Source organism: Pseudophryne corroboree, chromosome 8 (assembly GCF_028390025.1).
Source record: "Pseudophryne corroboree isolate aPseCor3 chromosome 8, aPseCor3.hap2, whole genome shotgun sequence".
Classification (NCBI taxonomy): domain Eukaryota; kingdom Metazoa; phylum Chordata; class Amphibia; order Anura; family Myobatrachidae; genus Pseudophryne; species Pseudophryne corroboree.
The window spans coordinates 249,662,712-249,677,685 of NC_086451.1; the positions used below are offsets into that span (position 1 = coordinate 249,662,712).

Genomic DNA, 14,974 nt, shown 5'->3' on the forward strand with positions numbered 1-14,974 from the left:
GTTAGAGGATAGGTCACGTTGGGAAACACCCCCTAGGGTAGATAAGGCGCTGACACGCTTATCAAAGAAGGTGGCACTACCGTCTCCGGATACGGCCACCCTGAAGGAACCTGCTGATAGAAAGCAGGAGGCTACCCTAAAAGCTATTTACACACACACGGGCATTATATTACGACCAGCGATTGCATCAGCTTGGATGTGCAGTGCTGCTGCTGCGTGGTCAGATTCCCTGTCAGATAATATCGATACCATGGATAGGGACAATATTTTGCTGACGATTGAGCATATAAAAGATGCAGTCTTATACATGCGTGATGCACAGAGGGATATTTGCCGGCTGGCATCAAGAATAAGCGCTATGTCCATTGCTGCCAGAAGGGGGTTATGGACTCGGCAATGGGCTGGCGATGCCGACTCAAAGCGGCACATGGAGGTTTTGCCCTATAAGGGGGTGGAACTGTTTGGAGATGGTCTTTCGGACCTCGTGTCCACAGCTACTGCTGGGAAATCGACCTTTTTGCCACAGGCTGCCCCACAGCAAAAGAAAGCACCGTATTATCAGGCACAGTCCTTTCGGCCCCAGAAAAGCAAGAGGGCTAGAGGCTCATCCTTTCTGCCGAGAGGCAAAGGTAGAGGAAAAAAGCTGCAACACACAGCTAGTTCCCAAGAGCAGAAGTCCTCCCCTGCGTCCGGTAAGTCCACAGCATGACGCTGGGGCTGCTCAGGCGGACCCGGGTACGGTGGGGGCCCGTCTCAAAAATTTCAGCACACAGTGGGCTCTCTCACAGGTGGATCCCTGGGTACTTCAAGTAGTACTTCAGGGGTACAGACTGGAATTCGAGACGTCTCACCCCCCCCCGCCGTTTCCTAAAATCTGCCTTACCGGCAACTCCCTCTGCCAGGGAGGCAGTGTTGGTGGCTATTCAAAAACTGTATTCACAGCAAGTGATTGTCAAGGTACCCCTCCTTCAGCAAGGAAAGGGTTACTATTCCACAATGTTTGTGGTACCGAAACCGGACGGTTCGGTGAGACCCATCTTAAATTTAAAATCCTTGAACACTTATATCAAAAGGTTCAAGTTCAAGATGGAATCGCTCAGGGCGGTTATTGCGAGCCTGGAGGAGGGGGACTACATGGTCTCCCTGGACATCAAGGATGCGTACCTACATGTCCCCATTTACCCTCCTCACCAGGAGTACCTCAGATTTGTGGTACAGGACTGTCACTATCAGTTCCAGACGCTGCCGTTTGGGTTATCCACGGCACCGAGGGTCTTTACCAAGGTAATGGCCGAATGATGATACTCCTTCGCAAGAAAGGAGTTTCAATTATCCCGTACTTGGACGATCTTCTGATAAAGGCGAGGTCCAAGGAACAGTTGATAGTAGGGGTAGCACTTGCTCGGGACGTGCTACAACAGCACGGCTGGATTCTCAATATTCCAAAGTCACAGCTGGTCCCAACGACACGTCTTCTGTTCCTGGGAATGATTCTGGAAACAGACCAGAAAAGAGTGTTTCTTCCAGTGGAAAAACCGAGGAGTTGTCATTTCTAGTCAGAGACATCCTAAAACCGGGACAGGTGTCGGTACATCAATGCACACGAGTCCTGGGAAAGATGGTAGCTTCGTACGAGGCAATTCCATTCGGAAGGTTCCACGCAAGGACTTTCCAGTGGGACCTGTTGGACAAATGGTCCGGGTCCCATCTCCAGATAAAACAGCGGATAACCCTATCAGCAAGAACCAGGGTCTCGCTGCTGTGGTGGCTGCAGACGGCTCATCTACTAGAGGGCCGCAGATTCGGAATACAGGACTGGGTCCTGGTGACCACGGACGCCAGCCTTCGGGGCTGGGGGGCAGTCACACAGGGAAGAAATTTCCAAGGACTATGGTCAAATCAGGAGATTTCACTTCACATAAATATTCTGGAGCTAAGGGCCTTTTACAATGGCCTAAGTCAAGCAAGACCCCTGCTTCAGAACCGGCCGGTGCTGATCCAGTCAGACAACATCACGGCGGTCGCCCATGTAAACAGACAGGGCGGCACAAGAAGCAGGAGGGCAATGGCAGAAGCCACAAGGATTCTCCGATGGGCAGAGAATCATGTGTTAGCACTGACAGCAGTATTCATTCCGGGAGTGGGCAACTGGGAAGCAGACTTCCTCAGCAGGCACGACCTCCACCCGGGAGAATGGGGACTTCATCCAGAAGTTTTCCGAATGCTGGTCAACCGTTGGGAAAAACCACAGGTGGACATGATGGCGTCCCGCCTAAACAAAAAGCTAAAAAGATATTGCGCCAGGTCAAGGGACCCTCAGGCGATCGCTGTGGACGCTCTAGTGACACCGTGGGTGTACCAGTCGGTTTATGTGTTTCCTCCTCTGCCCCTCATACCCAAGGTACTGAGAATAATAAGAAGGCGAGGAGTGAGAACTATTCTCGTGGCTCCGGATTGGCCAAGAAGGACTTGGTACCCGGAACTTCGAGAGATGCTTGCAGAGGACCCTTGGCCTCTGCCGCTCAGACAAGACCTGCTGCAGCAGGGACCCTGTCTGTTCCAAGACTTACCGCGGCTGCGTTTGACGGCATGGCGGTTGAACGCCGGATCCTGAAGGAAAAAGGTATTCCGGAGGAAGTCATCCCTACCCTGATCAAAGCCAGGAAGGATGTCACCGCAAAGCATTATCACCGCATTTGGCGGAAATATGTTGCTTGGTGTGAGGCCAAGAAGGCCCCAACGGAGGAATTTCAACTGGGTCGTTTCTTACACTTCCTGCAAGCAGGTGTGACTTTGGGCCTCAAATTGGGGTCCATTAAGGTCCAGATCTCGGCCCTGTCGATTTTCTTCAGAAAGAACTGGCTTCACTGCCTGAAGTTCAGACTTTTGTCAAGGGAGTCCTGCATATTCAGCCTCCTTTTGTGCCCCCAGTGGCACCTTGGGATCTCAATGTGGTCTTGGAATTTCTAAAATCACATTGGTTTGAGCCACTTAAGACTGTGGATTTAAAATATCTCACGTGGAAAGTGGTTATGTTGTTGGCTCTGGCTTCAGCCAGACGGGTGTCAGAATTGGCGGCTTTGTCCTGTAAAAGCCCCTATCTGATTTTCCATATGGATAGGGCAGAGTTGAGGACTCGTCCTCAGTTTCTCCCGAAGGTGGTGTCAGCTTTTCACTTGAACCAACCTATTGTGGTACCTGCGGCTACTAGGGACTTGGAGGATTCCAAGTTTCTGGACGTAGTCAGGGCCCTGAAAATTTATGTTTCCAGGATGGCTGGAGTCAGGAAAACTGACTCGCTGTTTGTTCTATATGCACCCAACAAGCTGGGTGCACCTGCTTCTAAGCAGTCTATCGCGCTGGATTTGTAGCACTATTCAGCTGGCGCATTCTACGGTGGGACTACCGCAGCCTAAAAATGTGAAAGCCCATTCCACAAGGAAGGTGGGCTCATCTTGGGCGGCTGCCCGAGGGGTCTCGGCTTTACAACTTTGCCGAGCTGCTACTTGGTCAGGGGCAAACACGTTTGCAAAATTTTATAAATTTGATACCCTGGCTGAGGAGGACCTGGAGTTCTCTCATTCGGTGCTGCAGAGTCATCCGCACTCTCCCGCCCGTTTGGGAGCTTTGGTATAATCCCCATGGTCCTTACGGAGTACCCAGCATCCACTAGGACGTCAGAGAAAATAAGATTTTACTCACCGGTAAATCTATTTCTCGCAGTCCATAGTGGATGCTGGGCGCCCATCCCAAGTGCGGATTGTCTGCAATACTTGTGTAAATAGTTATTGTTACAAAAATCGGGTTGTTATTGCGAGCCATCTGTTCAGAGGCTCCATTGTTATCATACTGTTAACCGGGGTTCCTATCACGAGTTATATGGTGTGATTGGTGTGGCTGGTATGAGTCTTACCCGGGATTCAAAATCCTTCCTTATTGTGTCAGCTCTTCCGGGCACAGTGTCCTAACTGAGCTTGGAGGAGGGTCATAGGGGGAGGAGCCAGTGCACACCAGGTAGACCTAAATCTTTAGAGTGCCCAGTCTCCTGCGGAGCCCGTCTATTCCCCATGGTCCTTACGGAGTACCCAGCATCCACTACGGACTACGAGAAATAGATTTACCGGTGAGTAAAATCTTATTTTTGCGATCACTGGCAGTAAGATTAGCATGGCTACATCTGGACAAACAAGATTTGTTAATGACCTGCTCTAAATTACTTACTTTAGCATATCAATAAACTCTTGTAATTGCAATGAAAATGAAATATGCTTGTATTAACATAATATGGTACATTATAGTACATTTGAAGCAAAGTCCTAAGGTCTCTATTCTAATAATGATTTTAGGGAGCATGTAAAGTTTTTCCATAAGAGAGCAATATAAGTAAATACATAAGCTTTGACCAAAGACTTTTGTGTGTATATGTATATAATACAATATCTGGATAATCCGGCACTCCTAGTAGTATCCAACCGCCTGTGTGCCCTTTTCCAAGCATAAATACATGGTGGAGTCAGAACAAGCAAATGTTCAAGACGGACACGGCACTCCAGGACTCAATATTAATGAATTTTAATGTCCCAGCTTAGTCAACAACCTGCATCACTCCCGGTCCGGGGTACAAACATCCACAAGTACCAGTGATGCAGTATGCAAAACATAACATCAAAGCACAAGCATGTTAAATACGATGCAGCATTTCGGGCCACACAGGACCCTTTCTCAGGTCGTGCTGGTGCTTACAACAAACAGATTTTTGTTCATTCTGCAACAACACGGTTGGCTCCTAAATCTGCCAAAATCGCAGTTGGATCAAACGACAAGGCTGTCGTTCCTCGGTCTGATTCTGGATACAGAATTAGAGTTTTTCTTCCAGTGGAAAAAGCTTTGGAAATACAGAACATGGTAAAACAGATTCTGAAACCGGCAAGGGTGTCAGTTCTTCGCTGCACTCTGTTGCTGGGGAAGATTGTTGCGGCCTACGAGGCCATTCCGTATGGCAGGTTCCATGCCAGGGTGTTTCAGTGGAACCTGCTGGACCAGTGGTCCGGGTCTCACCTGGACATGCACCGGAAAATAATTCTATCTCCCAGGACCAGAATTTCCCTTCTGTGGTGGCTGCACAGTGCTCACCTTATAGAAGGACGCAGATTCGGGATTCAGGATTGGATCCTGGTGACCACGGATGCAAGCCTCCGAGGATGGGGAGCAGTCACACAGGGAAGAAATTTTCAGGGAAAGTGGTCAAGTCAGGAAGCTTGTCTACACATAAACATTCTGGAATTAAGAGCCATCCACAACGACATACTGCAAGCAGAACATCTTCGAGGTCTGCCGTTCTTGATTCAGTCAGACAACGTGACAGCGGTGGCGTACATAAACCGCCAGGGCGGAGCAAAAAGCAGAGCGGCTATGGCCGAGGCCACGAAGATTCTTCGCTGGGCGGAGAGACATGCCAGCGCTCTGGCAGTGGTCTTCATTCCAGGAGTGGACAACTGGGAAGCAGACTTCCTCGGCAGACACGATCTCCATCCAGGAGAGTGGGGTCTTCATCATCGTCTCTGCAGAAGTGACAAGTCGTTGGGGAGTTCATCAAGTGGACATGTTGGCGTCCCGCCTCAACAAGAAACTTCCGAAATATTGTTCCAGGTCAAGGGACCCTCAGGCGATAGCGGTGGACGCCCTGGTGACACCGTGGGTGTTTCAGTCGGTCTATGTGTTCCCTCCACTTCCACTCATTCCGAAGGTGATAAAAATTATAAGAAGAACAAGGGTTCAGGCGATCCTCATTGTTCCAGATTGGCCAAAAAGGGCCTGGTATCCAGATCTTCAGGAGTTACTCATAGAAGATCCCTGGCCTCTTCCTCTTCACGAGGACCTGTTACGACAGTGGCCGTGCGTGTATCGGGACTTACCGCAGCTGCGTTTGACGGCGTGGCGGTTGAGCGCCAAATCTTAGCCCGAAAGGGTATTCCCAGTGAAGTCATTCCTACACTTCTTTAGGCTAGGAAATAAGTAACGGCAAAGCATTACCACCGTATTTGGAGAAAATGTGTCTTGGTGTGAATCCAAGAAGGCTCCTACGGAAGAATTTCACCTGGGGCGGTTGCTCCATTTCCTACAAGCAGGTGTGGATGCGGGCCTAAAGTTAGGCTTTATTAAAGTACAGATTTCGGCCTTGTCGATCTTTTTTTCAAAAAGAATTGGCCTCCCTTCCAGAAGTCCAGACCTTCGTGAAAGGCGTGCTGCACATCCAACCTCCCTTTGTGCCCCCAGTGGCACCATGGGACCTTAATGTGGTGTTGCAATTCTTGCAATCACATTGATCTGATCCTTTGCGCAAGTTTGAGTTAAAATTCCTTACTTGGATAGTGGTCATGTTGTTGGCCTTGGCGTCTGCAAGGCGCGTGTCTGAGTTGGCGGCTTTGTCTCCCAAAAGCCCCTATTTGATTTTCCATGCTGATACAGCGGAGTTGAGAACTCATCAGCAATTTCTGCCAAAAGTGGTTTCATCATTTCATGTTAACCAGCCAATTGTGGTGCCAGTGGCTACTGACGCCTTGGCGGAGTCAGTCTCTCGATGTGGACAGAGCTTTGAAGATCTGTCGCCAGAACGGTGCAGATTAGGAAGACAGAGGCTCTGTTTGTCCTGTGGGCTCCCAACAAGATTGGGGCTCCTGCTTCTAAGCAGACTATTGCGCGCTGGATTTGTAATACGATTCAGCAGGCTCATTCTACGGCGGGATTGCCGTTGCCAAAATCGGTGAAAGCCCATTCTACCAGGAAGGTGGGCTAATCCTGGGCGGCTGCCCGGGGATTCTCTGCGTTACAACTTTGCCAAGCTGCTACTTGGTCGGGTTCAAACACCTTTGCGAAGTTTTACAAGTTTGATACCCTGGCTGAGGAGGACCTCTTGTTTGGTCAATCGGTGCTGCAGAGTCATCTGCACTCTCCCGCCCATTCTAGAGCTTTGGTATAAACCCCATGGTTCTTGAAGTATCCCTGGCATCCTCTAGGACGTATGAGAAAATAGGATTTTAATACCTACCGGTAAATCCTTTTCTCTTAGTCCGTAGAGGATGCTGGGTGCCCGTCCCAGTGCGGGCTGTATCTGCAGTTTGCTTGTAGTTACGCTCATGTTGCGTTAAGTTTAGTCACTCTGTTACTGTTGTTGGTCATGCCGTTGCATGCGTTGTTCATGTTGTACGGCGTGTTAGTGGTGTGAGCTGGTATGTATCTCACCTTAGTTTAAAATAATTAAATAAATCCTTTTCCTCTAAATGTCCGTCTCCCTGGGCACAGTTCCTATAACTGGGGTCTGGAGGAGGGGTATAGAGGGAGGAGCCAGTTGACACCCATTCAAAGTCTTATAGTGTGCCCATGTCTCCTGCGGATCCCGTCTATATCCCCCATGGTTCTTGAAGCATCCCCAGCATCCTCTACGGACTAAGAGAAAAGGATTTACCGGTAGGTATTAAAATCCTATTTTATTACCATTCACATCAGTCCCTGCCACAATGGAGCTTACACTCTATATTCCCTACCACATGTACCCACACATTCACACTAGGGTTAATTTTTTTGTTATTCAATTAACCTGCCTGTATATTTTTGGATTGTGGGAGAATACAGGAGTACCTGGAGGAAACCCACGCAAGTACGGGGAGAATATGCAAACTCCACACATAGCCATGGTGGGAATTAGATTCAGTGGTCATTCAAGCGTCTCAGACCCCTGCCATTAGTCCACAGAAACGTACTCTGGCCCAAATCATGCATGCTGATACCGATGATGATGATGTATCAGACCCAGAGGAGGGTGAGGTGGACTTGGGAGGGGGGGATGCAGCTTTGTCGCAGTGAATACAGGCCCTAATAGAAGCTATTAGAGAGGTCCTGTGAATCCATGATAAGGTATCAGAGGATGAGAAGGAATCTTATTTTCTTTTTCATCCACTAGGGGTCACTGGAGTACTCTTGGGATATGGGCGGCGTAGCAGAACAAAGGCACTGAATATTTAAATTTAGAACTCTCCACCCCTCCATATCCCTAGAGTACCTCAGTGTACGAACCCAGTGTTTTTTCTGTGCTCAAAGCACTAACATCGGCTTGTGGGATTCCCACACTTGGATGGAAGATTTATTAATTTTTCATTTTGATTTTTTTTTTTAATTTTAATTTTACACTTAGCACATCCCTTCCCAGTTTCTGGAAAAACATGGGTCCGGGATGGTGCCGCTGCAAGGCAGCGCATGGCGTGTCGGTCCTCACAAAGAGCACCCTCACAGCCACAGGCAGCCCACTGTCTCCTGCAACAGCTGGACGGAGCTTACAGAAAGAAGCCCCGTCACAGCCAGGAAGAAATGATCAAAGAGCTGGACGGAGCTTACATAAAGAAGCCCCGTCACAGCCAGCAAGAAGTTATCAAAGACGAGCTGGACGGAGCTTACAGAAGAAGCCCCGTCACAGCCAGGAACAAGCTGGACGGAGCTTACAGAAAGAAGCCCCGTCGCAGCCAGGAACAAGATGACTTGAAAGCTGGACGGAGCTTACACAGAGAAGCCCCGTCGCAGCCTTGAATAGGAGGAAGGTAAGCTGGGGAACGGGGCGGTCAGCGCAGGCTGCCGCCCCGCTAGGTGGGTCACAGTGAATGCCGCTTCCACGCACCGCCCGCCACAGCGCCCAGCCGCTACGTCTGAGACTCGCTCCAGACGGCAGCGCTACGTCCGCCCGTCCCAGCCGCTCCGTCCGGCCGACAACATCCACCCGCAGACGCTCACTAACAGCGTTAACAGGGTGACAACCGGGCCGCTGCTCCGTCCGACCGCCCAGCACCGCAGATGCCAGCCTCCCTGCAAGCCTCCCTGCAAGTCTTCCCGGCTGTTCCTGAGAAGACACAGCGTTACATGGGGGAAGGGGGGCGGTGGAATCGGGCGACTCACTGCTGAAAGGGTATGTAAAATACATATATAAACAGCAGTTATATATGCAGCCAGAGGTGACCGTAAATAATGCAGACATGTATTATAACCTGTCCTGTGATATCAGAATATTAATGATTATCATGTATAATAGGCTATTGAGCCTATATATATTAATATCTGTGATGATCACTGTATAATAGGCTATTGAGCCTATATTAATGTATGTGATTATCACTGTATAATAGGCTATTGAGCCTATATATTAATATCTGTAATTATCAAATAGGCTATTGAGCCTATATTAATGCTGTATAATAGCCTATTGAGCATATATATATATTAATGTCTGTAATTATCATAGGCTATTGAGCCTATATATATATATATATATATATATATATATATATATATATATATATATATATATATATATATATATATATTTTTTTATTCATAGAGCATGTGTTGTACCCATACTGTGATTATACTGTATAAGAGGCTATATAACACTGAACAATTGTAACTTGTTCAGGTGATTATCACAGTCAGCATGGCAAAGGGGCCATTTTAACCATGCTTCCTGTTGTTTTTCCAGTTTGTAATTCTGGAACATTCCTGCCCTACATCTCTAAGCCACCAGAGGCGCAGGGGTGTTAGTGGGAATTTGGTTCGGGTTTCACATGCCCATGTGAATTGCTTTTCATATAAAGAATACTCTGGTTTCTCTTCAGATCGAATAAAGCTTTCGCTTTTTACTACAGATTTCCGTTGAGAGAAACAACCATGAGTTTCATATAAATATGCTTTTCAGCAATAAAATATATATATGATAATAACTTCAATAAGTCGTGAAAGTGTCTGTCCGTTGACTATTGTGGTGTCTGTCTGCATAGCGAGTAAGGCTCTAGCGCAGACTAAAAATTGCATTGGCAATTCAAATTAAAAGAGCGGTAACGGAGTCTCGGAAGTTACTCCACCAGCACTAACGAAGGACAGTCTTTCCAAAGGGCCAATTTCCCTTTGGGTACCAGGGTGTTTATTTAACTGGTCTTATAATTTAATGCACGATTCTATGTCAAATCTCACACCGATAACTACGAGTGAGAAGGGTACATTAGTCCAGCACTCAGATAGTGCGGCCCAGTGAGTCAATGTCTACGTTTTTACAGAGACTAAGTAGACTCTAACCACTATTTAATCGTTTCCAAAATGACGCGATCCGCCATTGGTAAATGCGTCTGTGTCAAACATTATAAAGACCCAAGATACATTTGGGTCACTAGACTATGTATGGAAACAATAAACTGTTAAAAGAAGCTGCAGAGTATATCTGTAAAGCTTCTGCTAACGCCAGTTACTTCGATTCTCACTTTTCATCGTCGCTAGTTTAAGCGCGACAAGGCCAGAGCTTGTTTGGTCCTAAATTTGATATTCAGCCATTACCGCATCCAGTATCAAAACGGAAATACTTGTGCCGGCGTTTAATCCCTTTAGACTTCAGTTTTTTCAAGGCGGTGGTACAAAACAGTCACGCCTTGTAACGACAGGACGCTACAGTCAGCAAGCCAGTGGCTTGATGACCTCTTAGGCCATCTCCATTTTCCAATGTGGAAGCGCGTCTTTACACGTTACATTTGCGTAAAGGATAAGACTGCCTCTGTCGAACGGTTTGGCAGGTTGCCATTTAGTCTCTGCTAGTTTTCAGCTGTCTTTATAACCAGGCAGTAGTACACCAACAGAGTCAGGGTTACTTATTCCCCTCTGTTTGGGGTAACAAAACCAGACAGCTCCGTCGCAGTCTCAATCAGCAAGTCACTTAATGCAGTTTGAAAATGGATTTTCTGCGGTTACTATTTGCATATTGGAGCCACAAAATTGCATAATTTCACTTGATCTTCACAATGCGTATTTACCCATTCCGGTTTGGTCATCACAGGTTCTAGCGTTTGCAAAACGCCACAACCATTAACCATTTCAGGTCTACCATTTGGCTTCTTGTCAACGCCTCGGGTATTTACCAAAGTGATGTTGGTGATGATGGCTCATCTCAGAGACCTGCCAGTGACAATCGTTCCATACTTAGACGATCTGCTCATAAGAACTCTGTCTCAACAAAGTTCCTTTAACTTGCGCTACTAATGTATACTGCGGTGGCAGATCAAGTTCAAAAATAATCGCACCTAATTCCGTCTAAACGACGTCAATTCCTAGGTAAGATTATAAATACGGTAAATCGAAGACATTTACCTACTACACCAGCAAGAACAAATGTACATCTAGTAATTAGTGCAAAACACGCACACTAGCGGTACATTGCTGTATTCGCCTGTTAAGAATAATGATGTGTTTCAAAGCGATTTAGTTCGCCGGCCTTCACTCGCGTTTCCCACAGAGGGGCGAGGGTGTATATAATCTGGACGAGAGTCTCAGAGGTTCAGGAGTTGTAGTTAAAAAAGATCAGCGACAGAGGTTCTGAAACGGATCACGACAGATTGCTGTCGATAAATGTCCTGGAACTCCGTGCATTTTACAATGCACTACATGCTTCGCTTTCAGTCTGACCAACAGTCAGACAACGCAACGGGAGTTGCATACACAACAACCAGGGAGAACCAAGAAGCCGCATGGCAATGCGGCAGGTAACTCGAATCCTCAATTGCCCAGAACACCAGGGTTCATTCCGTGAGTGGACATCTGTTAGACAGATGATCTCACCCGTCAGGATTTAGATCCTGAAAACTGGACATTAAATCCAGAGGTGTTTCATATGTGAGTCCACAGAAGGGGGTTACCCTCAGGTATACATGATGGCATCTCGCCACAATTACAAAAGCTCAGTATGTGTACAAAACAACAGATCACAAGGGCAGTGGCGGTGGAGTCTCTCACATTCGTGTGGTCATTCAGCATCGTGTATCTGGCTCCACCATTTTCCGCTGCTCTCTCCGTTGCCAAAACGGATCATAAGACAGTTCGTCACAGTCATACTAGTGATATCTCATGGGTTTCGGAGAGCTTGCTTCTCGAATCTCCAAGGAATACTTGCACACGATCTTGGCCCGCTCATAATACGTCCAGCCTGTTACAACAGGGAACGTTCTTTTACCCATAGTTACCTATGTACCTATTACCTATGTACCGCAGCTGCGGTTGACGGGGTGAGGGTTCAGACCGCCCTCTTAAGAAAAGAAATAGGGCATTACAGTATTATACCAACCATGTTACGAGCTAGTAAGCCGCTTAAGGCAGCTCATTATTACAAAATTTGGTGTGCTTACATAGGTGGTAAAGCTCGGAAGTTTCCGACATCATCCTTCAAATACCCGTATTCTGTTAAACGGGGTGGGATGGAAAACTGCGTTTATCTGCACTGAGGGTGCAGGTATCTGTGTGGTCAACTTATTTTCAAAGACGTTTGACTCTATTGCGTCTGTACACACCTTTCTACAAGGTGTCATCAAAGTGCAGCCTCCATTTATCCCACCTACAGCGCCAGGTGACTTGAGGTTGGGTTCAGATTTCTTACAGTTTTCATATTTTGAACCCTTACAATAAATGGGGATTAAGTTTCTCACTTGGGAAAACATTTTTCTTCTAGCCTTAGCTTCGGCAAGGGTTTTGTTTTCATATTTGGGTGCCTTGTATTCCAAGCCACCGTATTTGAGTTTTCTCATGACAAAGCAGATCTTCGGACGAATTCCGCTTTCTTATTCTTCACATCAATAAACCAATAGTGGTTCCTGTGTTGACAGCACATTCTAGAATTCTGAATGTGGTACACGCATTACGCGTTTATATATGTTCCGAACGTCTACAGTACGTGATACGGATACGTTGTTTGTTCTCTATAATGCTGCCAACTGGGGTTAGCCAGTTTCTCAGCAGACATTATCCAGTGGGATAATAATGACTACAAGTCAGGCTTACTTTAAGGCTAAGTTACAATCGCCTACGTCAGTAATAGCTCATCCCACAGGTTCTGTGGGAATGTCAGACCCAGCGGGTCGTGGAGCGTCTACGACGCGGCTACATAGCCTTCAGTGCACCACGTTTGTGCACGTTTACACGTTATGAATGGTTGCGGCATCAGCATCTAGCTTTGGCTGCCTACTGTTACAAGTGTCAAACAGCTCTCCCGCCCACGAGGGAAGCTTTGGTACGTCCCAAGAGTACTCCAGTGACCCCTAGTGGATGAAAAAGAAAATAGGATTTTGGTACTTACCAGGTAAATCCTTTTCTTTGAATCCATAGGGGGCACTGGACGCCCACCCAGAGCAGTTTTACCTGGGTTCTTTTAAGCTCAGAGGAGCTTAGGGTAACACGTTTTACCTGGTTTGTATTAAGCTCAAAGGAGCTTATGGTAACACATTTTAACCGATTGGTTCAAACTATAAAGGTCTATCGGTTATGCTGTCAACTGTTTAGTTGACACTAACGTTATGGGTCAACTTTGTTGTTGTCCGTTATGTTATAGGAATTCTCCATTGTCAACCTCTCTATAGTAGTTCGCTCAGTAAAAACACTGGGTTCGTACACTGAGGTACTCTAGGGATATGGAGGGGTGGAGAGTTCTAAATTTAAATATTCAGTGCCTTTGTTCTGCTACGCCGCCCATATCCCAAGAGTACTCCAGTGCCCCCTATGGATTCAAAGAAAAGGATTTACCTGGTAAGTACCAAAATCCTATTTTAATGTGAAAAGAAATCCTCAGCTACTTTCCCTGCATCTAAGGATTTAAATTCCCTAATTGAAGCAACTTGGGTAAATCCTGACAAGAAGTTTCAGGTCCCAAAATGGTTACTCACATCATTCCCGTTTCCTCAGGATGGTAGTGAAAAAATGGGAAAACTCAGATAGTTGACGCATCGGTTTTCTAGGCTGTCTCGTAAGATGGTTTTACCTGTTCCTGGGGCAGCTTCCTTGAAGGATGCTGCAGACCGCAAGATTGAGACCACTCTCAAATCTCTGTACACAGCTGCGGGGGTGGCCCAGAGGCCCACTATAGCTTGTGCATGGATCTCTAGGGCCATTGCAAAATGGTCAGGTAATCTAATTGACTGGTTATATTACTTACCCAGGGGGGAGATAATTCTACTCCCACAACATGTACAGGATTCTGCAAACTTTATGGTGGAGGCCATAAAGGAAATTGGTTTACTCAATGCACGCACCACTGCCAGTGTCTGCACGCAAGGGCTTGTGGCTACGCCAGTGAACTGCGTACACGGATTCCAGGAAAGGCATGGAAAGCCTACCTTTCACTGGTGAAGCCCTTTTTGGAGATGAACTGGATACGTGGATATCCCAGGCTACGGCGGGTAAGTCTACATACCTTCCTTCCGCAGCTCCCCCTGCCAGAAATTCCTACACTGCTCCAACTCTGCACTCCTTTCGGACAGCAAAGTTTTAAAACAAACCAAAGGTCCATCTACGGCCTTCAATGGCAATAGAGGTAAACCAAGAAAACCAGCAACTGCAGGTTCACAGGAACAGAACCCCGGTTCTGCTTCCTCTAAGCCTTCAGCATGACTGTGGACCGCACTGCCTAGAAGACAGACAGGTGGGAGCCCGTATGAGATTCTTCAGTCACCTATGGCAGTGGTTTCCAAAAATTTTGAATCACGGCGCCCTAGAATATCAGAATTTTTTTCACGGCACCCCTAGGCCAAAAATTTCTTATTGAGAAATTTTGAAAGAAATATTACATTAAGTAGATCGCGTTTATATGTCATCCTTAGGGTCAGTTGTGTGGTGAGGGACAAGATTTACTTCTGTTTCGCCACATATTTTATGACTGGCAGCCACCAGCACTGGTTTTGCCTATTATATTGACCATGAATAATTTGAATTGGTCCTGGACCACCAATCCAGGGCACCCCTGCAAGTGTCCCGAGGCACATCAGGGAGCCACAGCACACCGTTTGGGAACCTCTGACCTATGGGCAACGTCATGCCAGGATCCCTTGGTCAAGGATCTTATAACCCAGGGCTACAGACTGGAGTTTCAGGAACTCCCACCTCACAGATTCTTCAAAGCAGGCTTACCAGC

The 14,974-nt window shown here is 47.1% G+C and overlaps 1 protein-coding gene and 1 non-coding gene across 3 annotated transcripts in view; both read left to right on the top strand.

Annotated features, from left to right (window-relative positions):
- Positions 1-14,974, top strand: part of ATRX (ATRX chromatin remodeler) — a 561,376-nt gene that overhangs the window by 150,280 nt on the left and 396,122 nt on the right. The window lies entirely within an intron of this gene.
- LOC134953794 (U5 spliceosomal RNA) lies at positions 9,637-9,757 on the top strand. Its single transcript, XR_010185786.1, has one exon. It is a non-coding gene; the product is annotated as a U5 spliceosomal RNA (small nuclear RNA).